Source organism: Lepidochelys olivacea (assembly GCF_965140295.1).
Source record: "Lepidochelys olivacea isolate rLepOli2 genome assembly, chromosome: 8".
Classification (NCBI taxonomy): Eukaryota; Metazoa; Chordata; order Testudines; family Cheloniidae; genus Lepidochelys; species Lepidochelys olivacea.
In genome coordinates this window covers 60782692-60796882 of record NC_140418.1, presented here as the reverse complement: position 1 = coordinate 60796882, position 14191 = coordinate 60782692, and the positions used below count along the sequence as shown (strand labels likewise).

The 14191-nt window shown below is 39.8% G+C and overlaps 1 long non-coding RNA gene across 1 annotated transcript in view; it reads left to right on the top strand.

The window, feature by feature from the left end:
• Positions 1 to 2267: 2267 nt before the first annotated feature.
• LOC311525472 overlaps positions 2268 to 14191 on the top strand; it is a 32628-nt gene continuing 20704 nt past the window's right edge. Inside the window, exon 1 of the long non-coding RNA XR_014712788.1 lies at positions 2268 to 2372. This is a non-coding gene — a long non-coding RNA (uncharacterized lncRNA). The remainder of the gene's footprint in view (positions 2373 to 14191) is intronic.

The following is a 14191-nucleotide window of genomic DNA, read 5'->3' as shown; positions in this document are numbered from 1 at the left end:
TTGACTGAAATTTGAAATGAATCACTGGTATTCACTATCCACATCTCACCAAAAAATGGTTCATTTTGTTCCTGATAATCTGCTTGCTCCACTTAGACTTTTGAGATAGACTTATTTCAATTTTATATCTTCCAGCCCTATTTAGGGCATAATCAAAAGGGAGATTCAATTGTGCAGACCATCTGAAAGCACATGGTAAAATTAACTTGAAGGTCTATAAGTAAGATCCACCTGTAAAATATTGCATTCTTTGCAAGAAAAAAATTCTAATTGTACCAAGTATTCTGTTTATCGTATTTAGGCTGCTAATTTTGTTTAATGGTACTAGAAAAAGTAGCTTGCATGACTCAGAGAGAGTAGACTGTGTTATGTGGCTGCTTGTTCAAGGTAACCATCAGTGCCAGGTGCATATTAAATGTACATGAGTATGTTCATTAATTTTATTACCTCTGGCATAGATTAGATTAATTGAATTCTACCACATGTCGATTGTATTAAAGCAGATGAAGAAGGCTTTTTAAGTTACTCATGTGACTTGGAACAGTCATACAAATAACAGATTATAGCACCACCCGCTAGCACCATTATAGCTAAGGGTCTGTCATCATTCCTATAATACAACACCCTAACATACTCATAAAAATTCAGGGCTGAAATTTGGCAGATGAGGAATTATTTAATTTTTAACTGATATACTCTTTTTAAGGATATATGTATAACAGCGATAGCCGTTTTCTATACTATTTTTGAACACACTCAATGTATTTCATGAAAATTTAAATGTTGCATTTTTCTATAAAAGGCATCTCTCCCTTATAAATATACATGTTTTTTAGCTCACCAGTGAAATGCAGCTATCTTGAGTAACTGTTTAGCACTGCACCATAAACAGCAAAACACTACAGGATGATAGGATATGAAGGATGTTTTACCCAATTGAAACTGCAGGGGGAATTTAGGTTGACAGAATGTACTTACTTGATTTGGAATTTAACCCGGGATACTAAGTTTAACCTACCTAATCTTACTAACAGCAGTTTGGGGCTGCTGTAAACTCCAACCTGCTGGTGTCCACCTGTAAAGGAATATCCACTAGCTGGGTACTGTCACAGAGCAGGGTGCTCTGGACCCATTTACCCCCTATCCCTTGCCCTAATTTATCCTCTGCCAGGAAGATGGTGGTTTAGGGTCCAACTATGCTAGTTTCATATCCATACAAGTTGAGGCAGTTTCCATTTATTTGTAGCATTTCAGTGGTGCAAAAGGAGCAGATTGGGCCAAAGGATGTAACCCAATATTGCTGGCTGTAAACTAAAAATAAATAATAATATTTAAAAGAAATTAAAATTCAGGAATGTTGGTTAATATTGAAACTCCATTATTAACTCATTCTGTGCAGTCAGATTGTAGGTTATGTGTCCTTGACCAGGGCTCCTCTGAACCATAGTTGATATTTCTTTCTATAATTTATTGAAGTAATGTTTAAAGTACAATAAGGTGATTTAAAGACAGTATTAAATCTGTCTTCAGTCTGAATTCCCTAGCACAAAATTTTGACAGAATGTATGTGCATGAATAATGTTTGACATGGATTCATACTTAATCATGAACTAATCTATGCCTTTTTAGGGATTACACCAATATAAATCCCTGTATTTTCCCCTTCCCCTGGCGCACACAGCTCAAGGCAATGTGAATTGGAAATGTACTGATATGTCTCACTAGAAAAGCTAAAGAGAACATAAAGGCACTTCAGAAACGGCAGCAACTCTTTATAGATAATTTCTATAATAAAATGATCCATTTTCTATACATTTAATGCTTTGGCTGCAGCAGGTGTTCTGAGTGCTGTAGTTTTCCTTGGCTTTTACCTTCTGTCATTAAGTTCTTATGGTTTTAATTCTATGCAGTTAATTATATTTAAAAAATGTAAATCAGACTAACTAATTTAGCAAATTAAGTATGTTATGCTGCGGCTGTCACCATGCCTCCTGTGTTTTCTTAATCATGTGTTCATAGCCTTAATATCTGATTATCGGTATTTTTACTGCTGCTATCAAGTGACTGTGTTTTCATATTAAAACAAAGTCAAGTTATTTAATATGTTATAGGCCAGACTGTGCAGTCCTTACTCAGGTAAATCCTATTAAAGCTAGACTAAGGTTTGCAGGATTTGAATCAAATATATAATAAAATAATAAAACATAATAAATGATTGATTAATTATTAAATTGTGTTCCGCACTGCTTTAGAAAAAGTGATGAACACCTGAGTGGCAGAAGTGCTAAAGCCAGCAACTCTGAAAATCAGGTCTCCTCTTCTTGGGTGCCTCAATATAGATTTGCTGTTGATGTCTAACTTCAAGCAACCAGGTATGGAAATTATGGTCTGCCTAATCCACTTTGTATAAACTTCCTCTTATATGAAATTAGGATAATATTTAACTGTGCTGTAGAAGTGTTGTGAAGATTAATCAGGTGTAGAACATTTTGCAAGTGTTATTAATTATCTAAGAGTACATTATTAGTAATGGGCTAAATCCTGGGCAGTGTGAAGCAGCCATCACAACTCCAATGAAAATCAGTGGAAACTGTGGGCATTCAGCATCTCCTACAGTTTGCTTTGTTGTTAATTACTGAATGGAACTACTCGTGTGTGTGCGCGTATGTATTTAAAATCTTTGAATGACAGCAACTGTACAGTGCTTTATGGAATTAATATTTACAGTGGACTCAGTTAAAAATGGACAATTAGGGGGGCTGTGGGTGCACAGCATCTCTGAAAATCACTCTTATCTCGTTCCCTAAAATTGACTTATGGGCCTAATATTTGGCAGCCAATTTCGAAAATTTTGCCATAAAACTGCTCAATGAACCAGTGCAACAGCCATGGTTATGACTTAATAGATATTATTTTCCCAGGCCTGTGCTCATTCCATAACGAAAACAAAAAAACCAAAACCCCTGAAATCAAATAAAGCTTCTTTTGGCCAGATTTTGACCCCCTTACTCACACTCGTGGACATTAAACATGTGGTCTCAAGTCAATCAGACCACTCACATAAGTGATTATCAAACATGAGTTTACCAATATCTGGATCTTGGTTATTATTACTGTAACCCTTCTGCCCGTCAGAGTTGGCAGCAACAAGGGCCGGGTTCAATATCTAGGGGATCCATTCCAATAACACAATGCAAACCAGCTCGAGCCCCCACCCAGTGACCTGGGACAAATATATACCACCCCACTGGGCACCTCCAAGAGGCAATACTTCTCCTCTCGCAAGCACATAGTCTGAGTATAGCAAAAAGCCTTTTAATAACAGAGAGAAACAATGTGGCATTATGTTGGGGAAACACCACCAACAGGATTCATAACACAACCCATGAGCAAAAAAAACCCCACCCCAAGCAAATTGGGGCATGCCCCTTTCCCTTTGGTTCTTGGTTCAGCAATGCCAAATCATCCAAAGTCCCAAAAGTCCAATGACCCAAAAGTCTCTGTCCCTTGTCAGGGCAGCCCCAGAGTTCGAAAGTTTATCTGCGGAGCTTTACCTCCCAACCTGGGTGGAGATGGGACAGGGGTAAGTGGCACCTTACATGATCTGAAGCTGACCGCCCCATAGCTCCATAGCAGCGCTCCACTCCGCCAGCCTCCCCACGAACTCTTTCGCTCAGCTCCACTCCGTGTCCCACCAGCAGCTCCCACCGTCCCATGAACTGCTCCACCAGCCGGTCCACAAACTGCTCCGCGTCCCACCAGCAGCTCCTGCCATCCTACGAACTGCTCCACCAGCCTGTCCACAAGGCACTCCAGCCATCCCGCCAACTGCTCCACAATATGTCTTCAGGCTCCCCCACTACTTAACACAACGCTCAGTGATTTCAGTTCTTAGGTGAATTCAGCTTGTAGTAGGGAAGCCTCAGTGCTGGTGCACTGTCAGCCCAAAGTGAGCTCAGCAGCCTGCAACTAGACTTCTAATGACATCAAAATTAGCTGATATTCCACAATGGAGAGAGGAGGAAGCGCAATTAGCATGTAAGGCCCTCATCGTGGGGCCCATGCCACCAAGTATTAATACTTGTCCCCAGCCTCTCTCCATTCACAGAGTTTTGGAACTCATGACCCCTGCCTAGCAAGTGCTACTTAGTTGATGGTGAGTCCCTCCATCATAACAAAAGGCCAAGTACAGTTCCAAGCACAGTTCCCATAATCAGGGTAATAACAATTTATTCTTCCTGCCCCAATAACAGAGACACTGGGGATCCCACAGCAGCCAAAGTGACCATTTGGGCAGCTATGGCCTCATTCTAGGCGGGGTGGGTGTGCCTATGCAAATGAGATTGGCCCCTGAAGTTCTTTTCCACAACTTGCCACACCTCACCACCAGATGTCAGGGTGGAGCTCATCCTGACACTGCTTACACTATCAAACATTACAAAATACCTCATTTATTATTTCAGGTTGCCATTTTTCCTACTCCAGACTTCTGTTGTCCATTTGACAACACCACATCAGTGCTTAGTTCACCCACCTGCACCCTTTCCACATCCATTTCTTGCCCTTCTCCCCCAGAGAAAGCCTCTCTCATTTGTTTCATTTTACTTTTTACACTGGGAATAGAGTGTAATTATTGTTTTGATTCAGTTGGTTTATCAAGAAGTAAGTGTAGGTGGAGAATACTGAACGTCATGTGAAGTGCTGCTTGGAGACATTGCTGAGAGGTGCAGGCAAAGAGTAGTTTCATAATCACTTCTTTCTTCTTTTTCCGGGAATGCCAAGCTAAGTCCCAGCGGCACATGGGGTAGCGAGGCAGCAGATGTACATAGCCTAAATACCATTCTTTTTTAAGATGATTACATTTTAAGATTAGACTGAAATTACATTACAGTATGTGTATGTTTGTTTTCTAAATAGTAGTTGCACAACTAGAGTTAGAAGAGAAAGTGAGAGCACCCTGAAAGAAAGCATACTTATTCTTTTGGTACTTGAACTGATTAATTCTGTGTTTAATTTGACCCAACAGCTGTTCGTGGGGCTGTGTACACATATTTTGTGATGTTTTTCAATGAGCAAAAATAGGTCAGCCCATTACATGCAGCTAAGATATTGCAACAGAACAACCCACGGTGTATAGCCATGATAAGTTACTGGCCATTCAGAAGACAGAATTTCCCAAAAGCAGGAAGAACTTTAGACTCTGAATGTAGGTCCTTTAGATGTCTATGATGTGCACTCACCACTACTTACATCTCTATTTCACATTGTTCATGGGCACAAATAACTGCAGGTGCATCTTTGTGCCTCCAGTTACCTGTGTCTGCAAAATTTTATGTGCAATAATAGAAGCTCAGTTAAAACTAGGCTCAACATTTTAGACTAAATATTTAGCTATTTTCTTTTTATTGATGAAAGTGAAAATCCAGACATAGAACTTTATATCATTCAGCAATACTTTGGCCCTGTCATCTATTTCACTGTGTGACTTATGGAACTTGAGTCTTCACCATTATACATGGAAAGAGGAGCTCCAGGTCTGGACTGCTAAATTTTATTCAAAGCCAATATAACTTTTTTCTTCACAAAAAGATGCATACAGGAAAGAAGAGGGTAGATGTGCACAATGAAGATAAGTCCTGAGTGTTATTTGATTTTTAAAATATTATTGTTATGCCAGCTGTGTATCTACTTTTTAAAACTCCACATGCTAATCTTTTGTGTTAACTGCAAATAAAGATTCTTGCAGAAGAAACTGTGATTCGGGGTTAGCATAAGGATTCAAGAGATCTTAAAAGCGTTAAAGGCCACATGATGGCCTATTAAAATGATGACGTCCAGTGGTTACTCTTTCTAATGTGAATTCTCAAGGCTGCAGCTCTTAATGCATTTCTTTAGATCTGTGGAAATGTACGTGTCTGAACAGATTCTTATTCACAGTATTCAGACAAGTGGGATCCTTGGTACATTGTCATGCAGTGTACTGTTTTGTTTCCAGTGGGAAATTAATAAATTAATTAGAGATTATGGAGGGGAATGTTTTATTAGCTAAATGCAAACTTCAAAAACTTGGCTGAAATCCTGCTTACCTTACTCAGTGGGACTATTCCCACAAGTAAAGGGAACAAGATCTGACACTGTGTCTCTGAGTATCACAATTCAGTCCCCGCTTCCCCTTAGCTCCAGGGCAGAAGTAAGCTGTGCTCGCCCTTTACCTTTTACAGTTTATATTCTGCTATATACTACCTTGGCTGCAGTTGCTGGTGCTTTGGAAGAGGGGGAATGGATCAAGAATCTGCCCATTCCCTATGTTTGCTTATCCAATGCAAGTAGTGATCAAGTAACAGTTGTGTCCTCTCCCCCATACTACTACCTGTGACACAAATAGTTCATGTACCAGAGTAAGGGAGCTCCTTATTCCCCTGTGCTGGAGGGGACCGGGGGATGGAGCAACAGATTCCATACCCTGTAGAGAGATTAGGTTTAACTGGGTTTATATGAGCAATGTAGCTAACCCTCTGCACTTCTGTTGTCCTCTTGAGTCCTATATGGGTGCAGACTAGGGTCTCACATTTCCATTGGGATTCTACCTACAGAGGGTATGATTAAGCCCCATGTGATATGCATTAGAAGACAAGTTTAAGCCAGAAAATCACTGAGTTATTTGTACAGTGGTTACTTTTTCAGATAATAAAAAGACAAAACTCAGTTTTCTCCTGTCAAAATTTTTGTCTTAGAGCATAAATTAGGAGCTCAGTTTTCCAATTTTAAGTTACCAGTTTGTACTTCCTCATGTGAAACACCCGGAGTTAATAAGAATGCTCAGCTGCAGGCATGCACCCAGATAAAGCACACAATCCTAAGGAAGGCATTCTCTTCTCTTAATTGCAGGTGAGGAAAGTGATGTTGTAACATGCTAAAGAGCCATTCTTTCTAGAAAATATTTATGTGAGTGTTAGTGAGAGGAAAGTTCCTTACATGATTCCCTTCTCTTATATACCCGTGCAGTGGACAACAGAATCTGACCCTGTATAGGATAGACTATTCCAGGTGAGATGTATGCTTGTAAATTAAACCAAATGCATCCCTTATTGTAGGCACCTTGGGAAAATTCTTTGAATGTCCCAGTATGAAAGCACTCCCCAATATAACCCTCATTAAGCATCCATCTTCTCAGGACACTCATTTCCTAAATAATTAAGAAATCAACTCCTTCAAATAACTACTGGTACAGGATAAGGTTATAAAGTACTTTCTGAAAACACTGCAGTTTGTGAGGGTGTAACAAAGTAAAATAAGATGCCTGCCCTACTAGATGGATGATATAATTAAAATGGAAAAGTTAAATATACTGTACAAAATATGCACTTGAATGAAATATTTAATTTTTTTTTGCTCTTACAAACAGTTTTTCCCCATTAAGTCACAGATGTGTAAATTACATCTAAAATAGCTGTAATAAAAAAGAGTGCTTAAAGGAATTCCAGCTCCTCTCTTCTGTTTCTGATATTCAAGCCTGAGCAAAAAATAAAGTACAATAAGGGACTGAGTGTTTCCTAAGAACCTAGCCTCATAGTAAGGGGTGGCATGCTGCTTTGCTGCCCCAACCACATGCTATGAAGAGAACTGATGCCAGGGATCCACAATCTTCTCCCTGCTCCCCTCTTGTTCCAAGGCATGAGTAAATTGCTGCTGGCCTAGAGCAGCAGAAAATTACTGCACCCATCACCCCACTTCAGCTCACCTAAACTGGTTCAAGGGCTCTACCCATTTCCGTAGTTCCTCCCACCCACTCACTTCCACTTTTGCAGGGAGGGAAGTAAGCAGGTGGGCAGCATCCATTAGTCTTGCTCACACAGACTTGAAGTCCAGGTAGCCCATGCAGGGAGCAAGGTGGAGGGTTTACACCTCATTTTGAGTCTTCCATGGGTTCACATTTGGGTCAGAATCTGGGCTTAATAAAAGCTTCTGCTATCCTCTACTTTGCTGCTATGCCTGTTTCTCTTGGGTATGGCAAGGTTTAAATTTGCTGGTGGCTCAGTGCCATGGCCTTTCAGCTTCTTGGTTTCATAGTACAGTATACACATGAGAAAAAGTTTGAATTTCAGCCCAATAGCTCACAGCAGCCAAGGAACTGATTTATCCTTCATCTCAACGTTTTAGGTATCCATCTATTCCACTGAAATCCTTCCCTGGGCAAAACCAAAATGACTGCACAGGATAAAACCAACACTGGAATGAATGTCACATTGCTGTTTCCTGTGTCACTTACAGGAAATATGTCTTCAGCATTCTTCTACTTAGGTACTAAAAATTATTCATTTGTGATACAATTAAAGAATGATCAGACACAAAATATGAATTTGCCAAAAGCACCTGGACTATGTTTGCCAACAGCACTTCAGCATCATGTGCTTCCAAATTGCCCCAGCTTGTTTGAAGTGACACAAATGATTCTATGATTGATTAATCCCAATTTTATGTAGACTATCCTAACATGCAAATGTTCTATAACTAAACCTTATACACGTGTGTTGTCCACTGACTTCAATGAGACTACTCACATGAGTAAGGATTACATATGTCAGTGAGTTTTGTAGGGCCAGTCTCCTCATTAAGGGATATATTCAATCTTCAAACTTTCCCAGCAAAAATCCTGTTTATATGAATAATGTCTCTGTTTGTTCTCTGATGGCAGAATAGACCATGTGACTATTATATTATAGATAATGTGTACTTTCTTTCACTAGCTGTATTCTGTTTATTGTGATATTGTAGCAGCCTAATGATATACTTGTCATTCCTTAAAAATTTCACATTATTCATTTGATCATGGAAAAAAATGAAGATGCCTTTCTCCCCTGAAACATTAATGCCTGATGCGTTAACTTCTTCTTAATATAATCTTGTTTGCATATATAAAACTGAAGGGTTCAATGATATCCAGCTGTCAAATGCAATTCCCCACCCCTATCTAGTGAGTTATAACTTGCTCTTGGCTGTTAGGCACAGAATAGTACTGAAAATATTGGGCCACTGGAAAAAAACTATGAAGAAAAATGGTGATCATAAAACAAATATCTAAATTAAATAACTGCACAGTGACTGTACTTGCGAATGTCTCTTCTTTGGTGATTCAGAAGCATTGATCTGAGCACTACAAAGTATCTCCCTCCTTGAATGTTAGCAAATCTCTAATTAAATTAATTCTCAGCTTCCTTGTAGTATTAGTTTGGAAGGCTTGGTTGGTTGGTTTTGATTTGTAAAGCGACCTTCTTCACTTGGCAGATTTCCTTCCACTCTAACAGAACATCCAGCTTCCAATGTGGATTGCTTTTACCCTGCTGTTCTGTACAACACAATGGCAGGGGCAGAGCCAAGACGCTCAAAAGTTCTGGAATACTGGAAACTACAGCTAAAGTTCTTAGAGTTTTAGTAAAACTGTTACTAGGTACAGAGATTGAAATAAAGTTTATTCTAAAATGATGCACAGTACCAGCCTGTCTGCTTACAGGGGAAGGGATGGTGATTTTCTTTTAATCAAATTCCATTAATTCAAATTCAGAGTTTGCAGAATTGTTCATAAAATAGTACTTTGTGTTAGGTTATATAGCAAACCTTTATTTGAAGATCTCAAATCGCATTATACACATTAATTAATTAGATGATCAGCTCTTTTGGGCTGGGATTGTGTCTTCCTATCTGTCTGTACAGTGCCTGGTAAATGGGGAATTTATCTTAACAAAGAATAATACATTATATTGCACAACCCTCACACTCTTGTGTGGTAGGCGAGCATTATTATGACATTTTATTAGAGGGAAAACTGATACTCAAAGCTAAGAGAGTTGCAGCTGGCCACAGAGCCAACTAGTGGCTGAGCCGGACACAAGATGTAGGAGTCCTAATTCCCAGTCTCCTGCTCTAATCACTAGATAACTGCCTCCCAAAATAATGGTGTTGCTTTCTGTAAAATTGGGCATACTCCATCTCCAACTGTTTTTGGTGAATGAAAATGTTGTAGGTTTACCATGCATTTAATAAGATGGTACACAGCAAACTTTTATTTTTTTTCTCTCCTCATTTTTGTGAAACTGGTGAAAAGAAAAATCATGGTGTGTCCGTGAGATTTTTCAACAGGTGTATTAGTGACAAATGTGAATTTGATGCATAGGAAAAAAAAATTACTCCTTTGCAGCTTCAGGACACAGAAGACATATCAAAATGAAGGTAAATACGATAAATGAGAATAAAGACAAAGGCGCCAATCCAACTCCTACTGAAGCCAATGGAAACAGTTTCATTGGCTGCAATGGGAACTGAATCAGCCCCAAAGTAATTTGAATTCCTGGGTGTGGCACTTTAATTCTATTAGATATTTGAATGTAGTTTGAGAATCGGACGTTAATGTAAGATTAGTTCCATGTGCTCCCCTCCATTACACAATTTGAATGGAAGCAAATGGACAGAAGTCATGTGGGCAAAGGCCTGGAAGACTAGGCAAAGAGAAAATACATCGGTGTATCATATGACCCTTTCAGAAATAGTGAGTGAACAAAGCTGAGATTTGAGAAGGGATGGGGAGGGGAATCAGGAAACACCTTCCATTTTATAAATTAGCATAAATTACACCATCTCCCCTACAGAAGTTAATGCTGCTCTGAGATGTATTAACTCTCCCTAGGCAACCTCTGATCCCACCTATCAGCAATGGAGTAACTTGGAAAATACACTGAATAAATGGCAAAATTCACTGAATAAATCATTCACCATGAAGACTTTGCCCAACTTTAATTATCATTTTATTTGTCACCCAGAAATATGTTGGGTGCTTTACAGGGGGCAGGAAAGACACAGTCCTTCCCTGAAGAGCTAACAATCTAGTGCCCAGCCAGCTCCAGTTAAACACCTCACAAGATCCCCATTTTCTTCAGCTGAAGTTGGATCAGCCCTAAATACAGACCTGACATTAGTTAGGAAATAGAAGTTGGGATTATGTGGTTACTCATCTGACGCCTGTGCCTTTTGAGATGAGTGGAGCTGGAATAATCCCTTCTAGCATGCACTTACCTTGATGGGTCTGTTATTTATTTTATTTTATTGTTTAAACTCTCTTTGTGCAAACAACATGGATGAATTGCATTAATAGGAGGGATTTGAAGTAGGAGAGGGTGGTAGCTTAGCAAACAGGTTTGGGGGCCCTAATTATCTCTGTCGAGGTAACACCAATATGTTGTTGCATATCACTGTTTAAAAGCTGCAACTTCACAAACGCAAGGCTCCCTAATAGCTTACTGGCTCCCTTTCCTAACTCCAGCCATTTACCCCCTTTGTATAGTTTAAACAACAATAAATGCATCTACACTACATTGACACAGCAATTCAAAACTCTATGACCTTGGAATAAATTGCCTCAGATGAGGCACAGGTACTTTGTAAGAAAATTGTCTTTGCCTGCAACAAAAGTGACTGTTGTATTAATTTTACGTAGTAGCTTTTGTATGAATGACTGTGCTATAACCACAACGGATGGCTATACTTAAGGGTTTAAAATTGAAATATTAACCCCATTAATATAAAAGGGTCACAGGAGGTGAATCAATACACTCACCTTTGACATTTGTGTTTTTGTTTTATTGTTGGGCGCGTTTTCTCTTGTGATTTGTTTTTACTTTGATGAGCAATGAAGCAGTGGTATTAGAGCCACACTATTTATTTCACTCCTCGGCAAGGTATAGGTAGCCATCGCATTTCATACTTTGGATGCATCTCTGTTCTCACCAGGGGGAAATTACTACTAGAACAGAGAGAGTAATTCAATCTCCAGGCTTCACAAGATTACATAGGAATTTTAGCCTTCATTTGGATTTATGTGGGTGCATTAACATGTATCTTTGGCAGTCCTGCACCATCTTTTCTAATATCCATTATGGTATTATCAACACAACTGTCAAGTAACTTTGGTATAAAGCAAGTCTCACATGTCTGAGATATTCATAGAATCATAGAATATCAGAGTTGGAAGGGACCTCAGGAGGTCATCTAGTCCAACCCCCTGCTCAAAGCAGGGCCAATCCCCAAATTCAATATTCTTTGTCTGTCATTTGGGGTCAGAAACCATCAGCCTCTTCACCAACAGTGCAACCCATTTTCTGAGATGTAAAATGCTATCCCTATCAATGGTATAGTAGTCTTTGAAAGAGAAAATTAATCATCTGAAATTAAATCTCACAGAAAAAGTATGCCACCACAATAAAGATGCAGGAGTCAAGTACAGATGCCAAACTGGCTTGGCATTTCAAGAGAAATACTTTCTTCCACTCTCAATTAATCTCTTTTTCTGTACTGAAACAATATGAGATCAGCACAATTATGATAACAAATATGCGCAGAGCTGTTGATGCCCAACAAGCAGAAATACAAAGTTTGGACTGGAATGACTGATATGTTGTTGGTAAAGCAGTAACAGACCCAAGCCCTTTCCCAAATCTTGATCTGGATTGGAACCAAATCTCGATGTGATTTAGAAGTGTTTGGATAATTCTATTTATGTTTTCAGTTTTGTATGCTTGTGCAGATCCATTTGGAAAATTGAGACGTACCCCAATGTCACTGGAGTATTCTCACAATATTTATGACCAGATCAGATGCAGCAAGCGCTAGAAATTTTGTATGGAACCCTGAGTCCTTAAGACTGACAAGTAAATTTTCCACTCCAAGGCAAAGGGTTCTGATAATTTGCATATAGTTTAGGCACGCCTCCATACTACATGGGTTCCCTACGTGGAAAGGACCTCTGAAACTATTGTAGTTCCTCCATCGCCAGTGCTGACATGAAGAAATACTTGGAAAAGAGCTCAAAGAAACCAAGCAAGCCACAAGGTATTAGTGCTTATGGTTTCTACATAAGGCCTGTCTGTATGTGTGAGTGAGGTGGAAAGGGGACTTCTCCTTTCTTTTGTGCACCTTGTACAAGTGCCAGTTGCAGGTCTCAAGTGGAGTAACTGCTCTCTCTCTGCATGTCCTCACCCAAAAAGAGTGGAAAAAGAGCAGCACCATGGTCCCACCCCTTCTGTGCTGTCCTGAAAGAAATGGGCCTGGTGTAACAGGAGAATATGCTACACCATCCAAGGGAGATTAGGGAGGCCTTGTCCTTCCCTGAGGCACAGTTCCTCTTAAGCTACCCCAGGGAGCCCTATGCAAAGCAGTACCTAAATGGCACAATTTGGCCTCTAATGCACGTGTCCATTTTTGTATGTGCCCAATACATAGGAAACACTATATCAGCACCAGGATTCCTTTGCTGAGTTTTCAGTAGCAGAAGAATCAAGGTTTTCCTTTGTTGCCTTTCAGAGGCATCATCTAGCAATGCGAGCGGATCTGATTTAACAATATGAAGGGGAATGTCTGGAGTATCTGGTTGATACTAGTAGCAAGTCCTTTATTTTAGTAAATACAAGAGCTGCCTGATGACTGCTTTCTACTGGGATTAAAGAGAGAGCCGGTGGAATATAGGAAATGTTGTTATGCAGGATGAGATGAATGACCCATTTAATTAAGTATCCTGTTTCAGAAAGGGTACAATACTGAAAAATACATAAAAAAGAACAGTGAGTTCCACAGGTTCAGAATATACAGCATATTGAGTGCCCTCTCTGTACCATTGATTGTCTTAATCATCTCTTCTGACTTGTCTTCCTCTTAATCTCTCCATGTATGAAGCCGCCCACTTAATGCACTAGGTTCTGTGCTGCACCTCTCCTCTCAGGAGGCACAGCACCAAAAGTGTAGCCAGGGAGGAGTGGGAAGGGAGAGTTGGCTTTTTGAGTCTCCTACCCTGCTCCAATTTATGGTAGCCTTCCCATGGCTGCCTTGGGGCAGCTCTCCAGTCCAGAACAGCTGTCACTCTTTGCATTGTGGCCAGTTCCCAGCACACCCCAACCTATCATACACCTATACTGGTAGCTGAGAAGGGGAGTAATGTAGGATTGTATGTGTACACTGCCCTTATACTGCTCCTATAGCTGGAGAATTCTCTCCATTGCTGTTGTGATTATTTTATGGCATATCCCTGCTGCCAGAGTGGCAATAAGGGATGGAGTGGGAACCAAAGTCTGGCTCTGTGTATCTCATAATAATTCTTGTCCTACTCTAGATCATTATTTTTTCTAATTTTTTTTTTTAACAGAAAGCA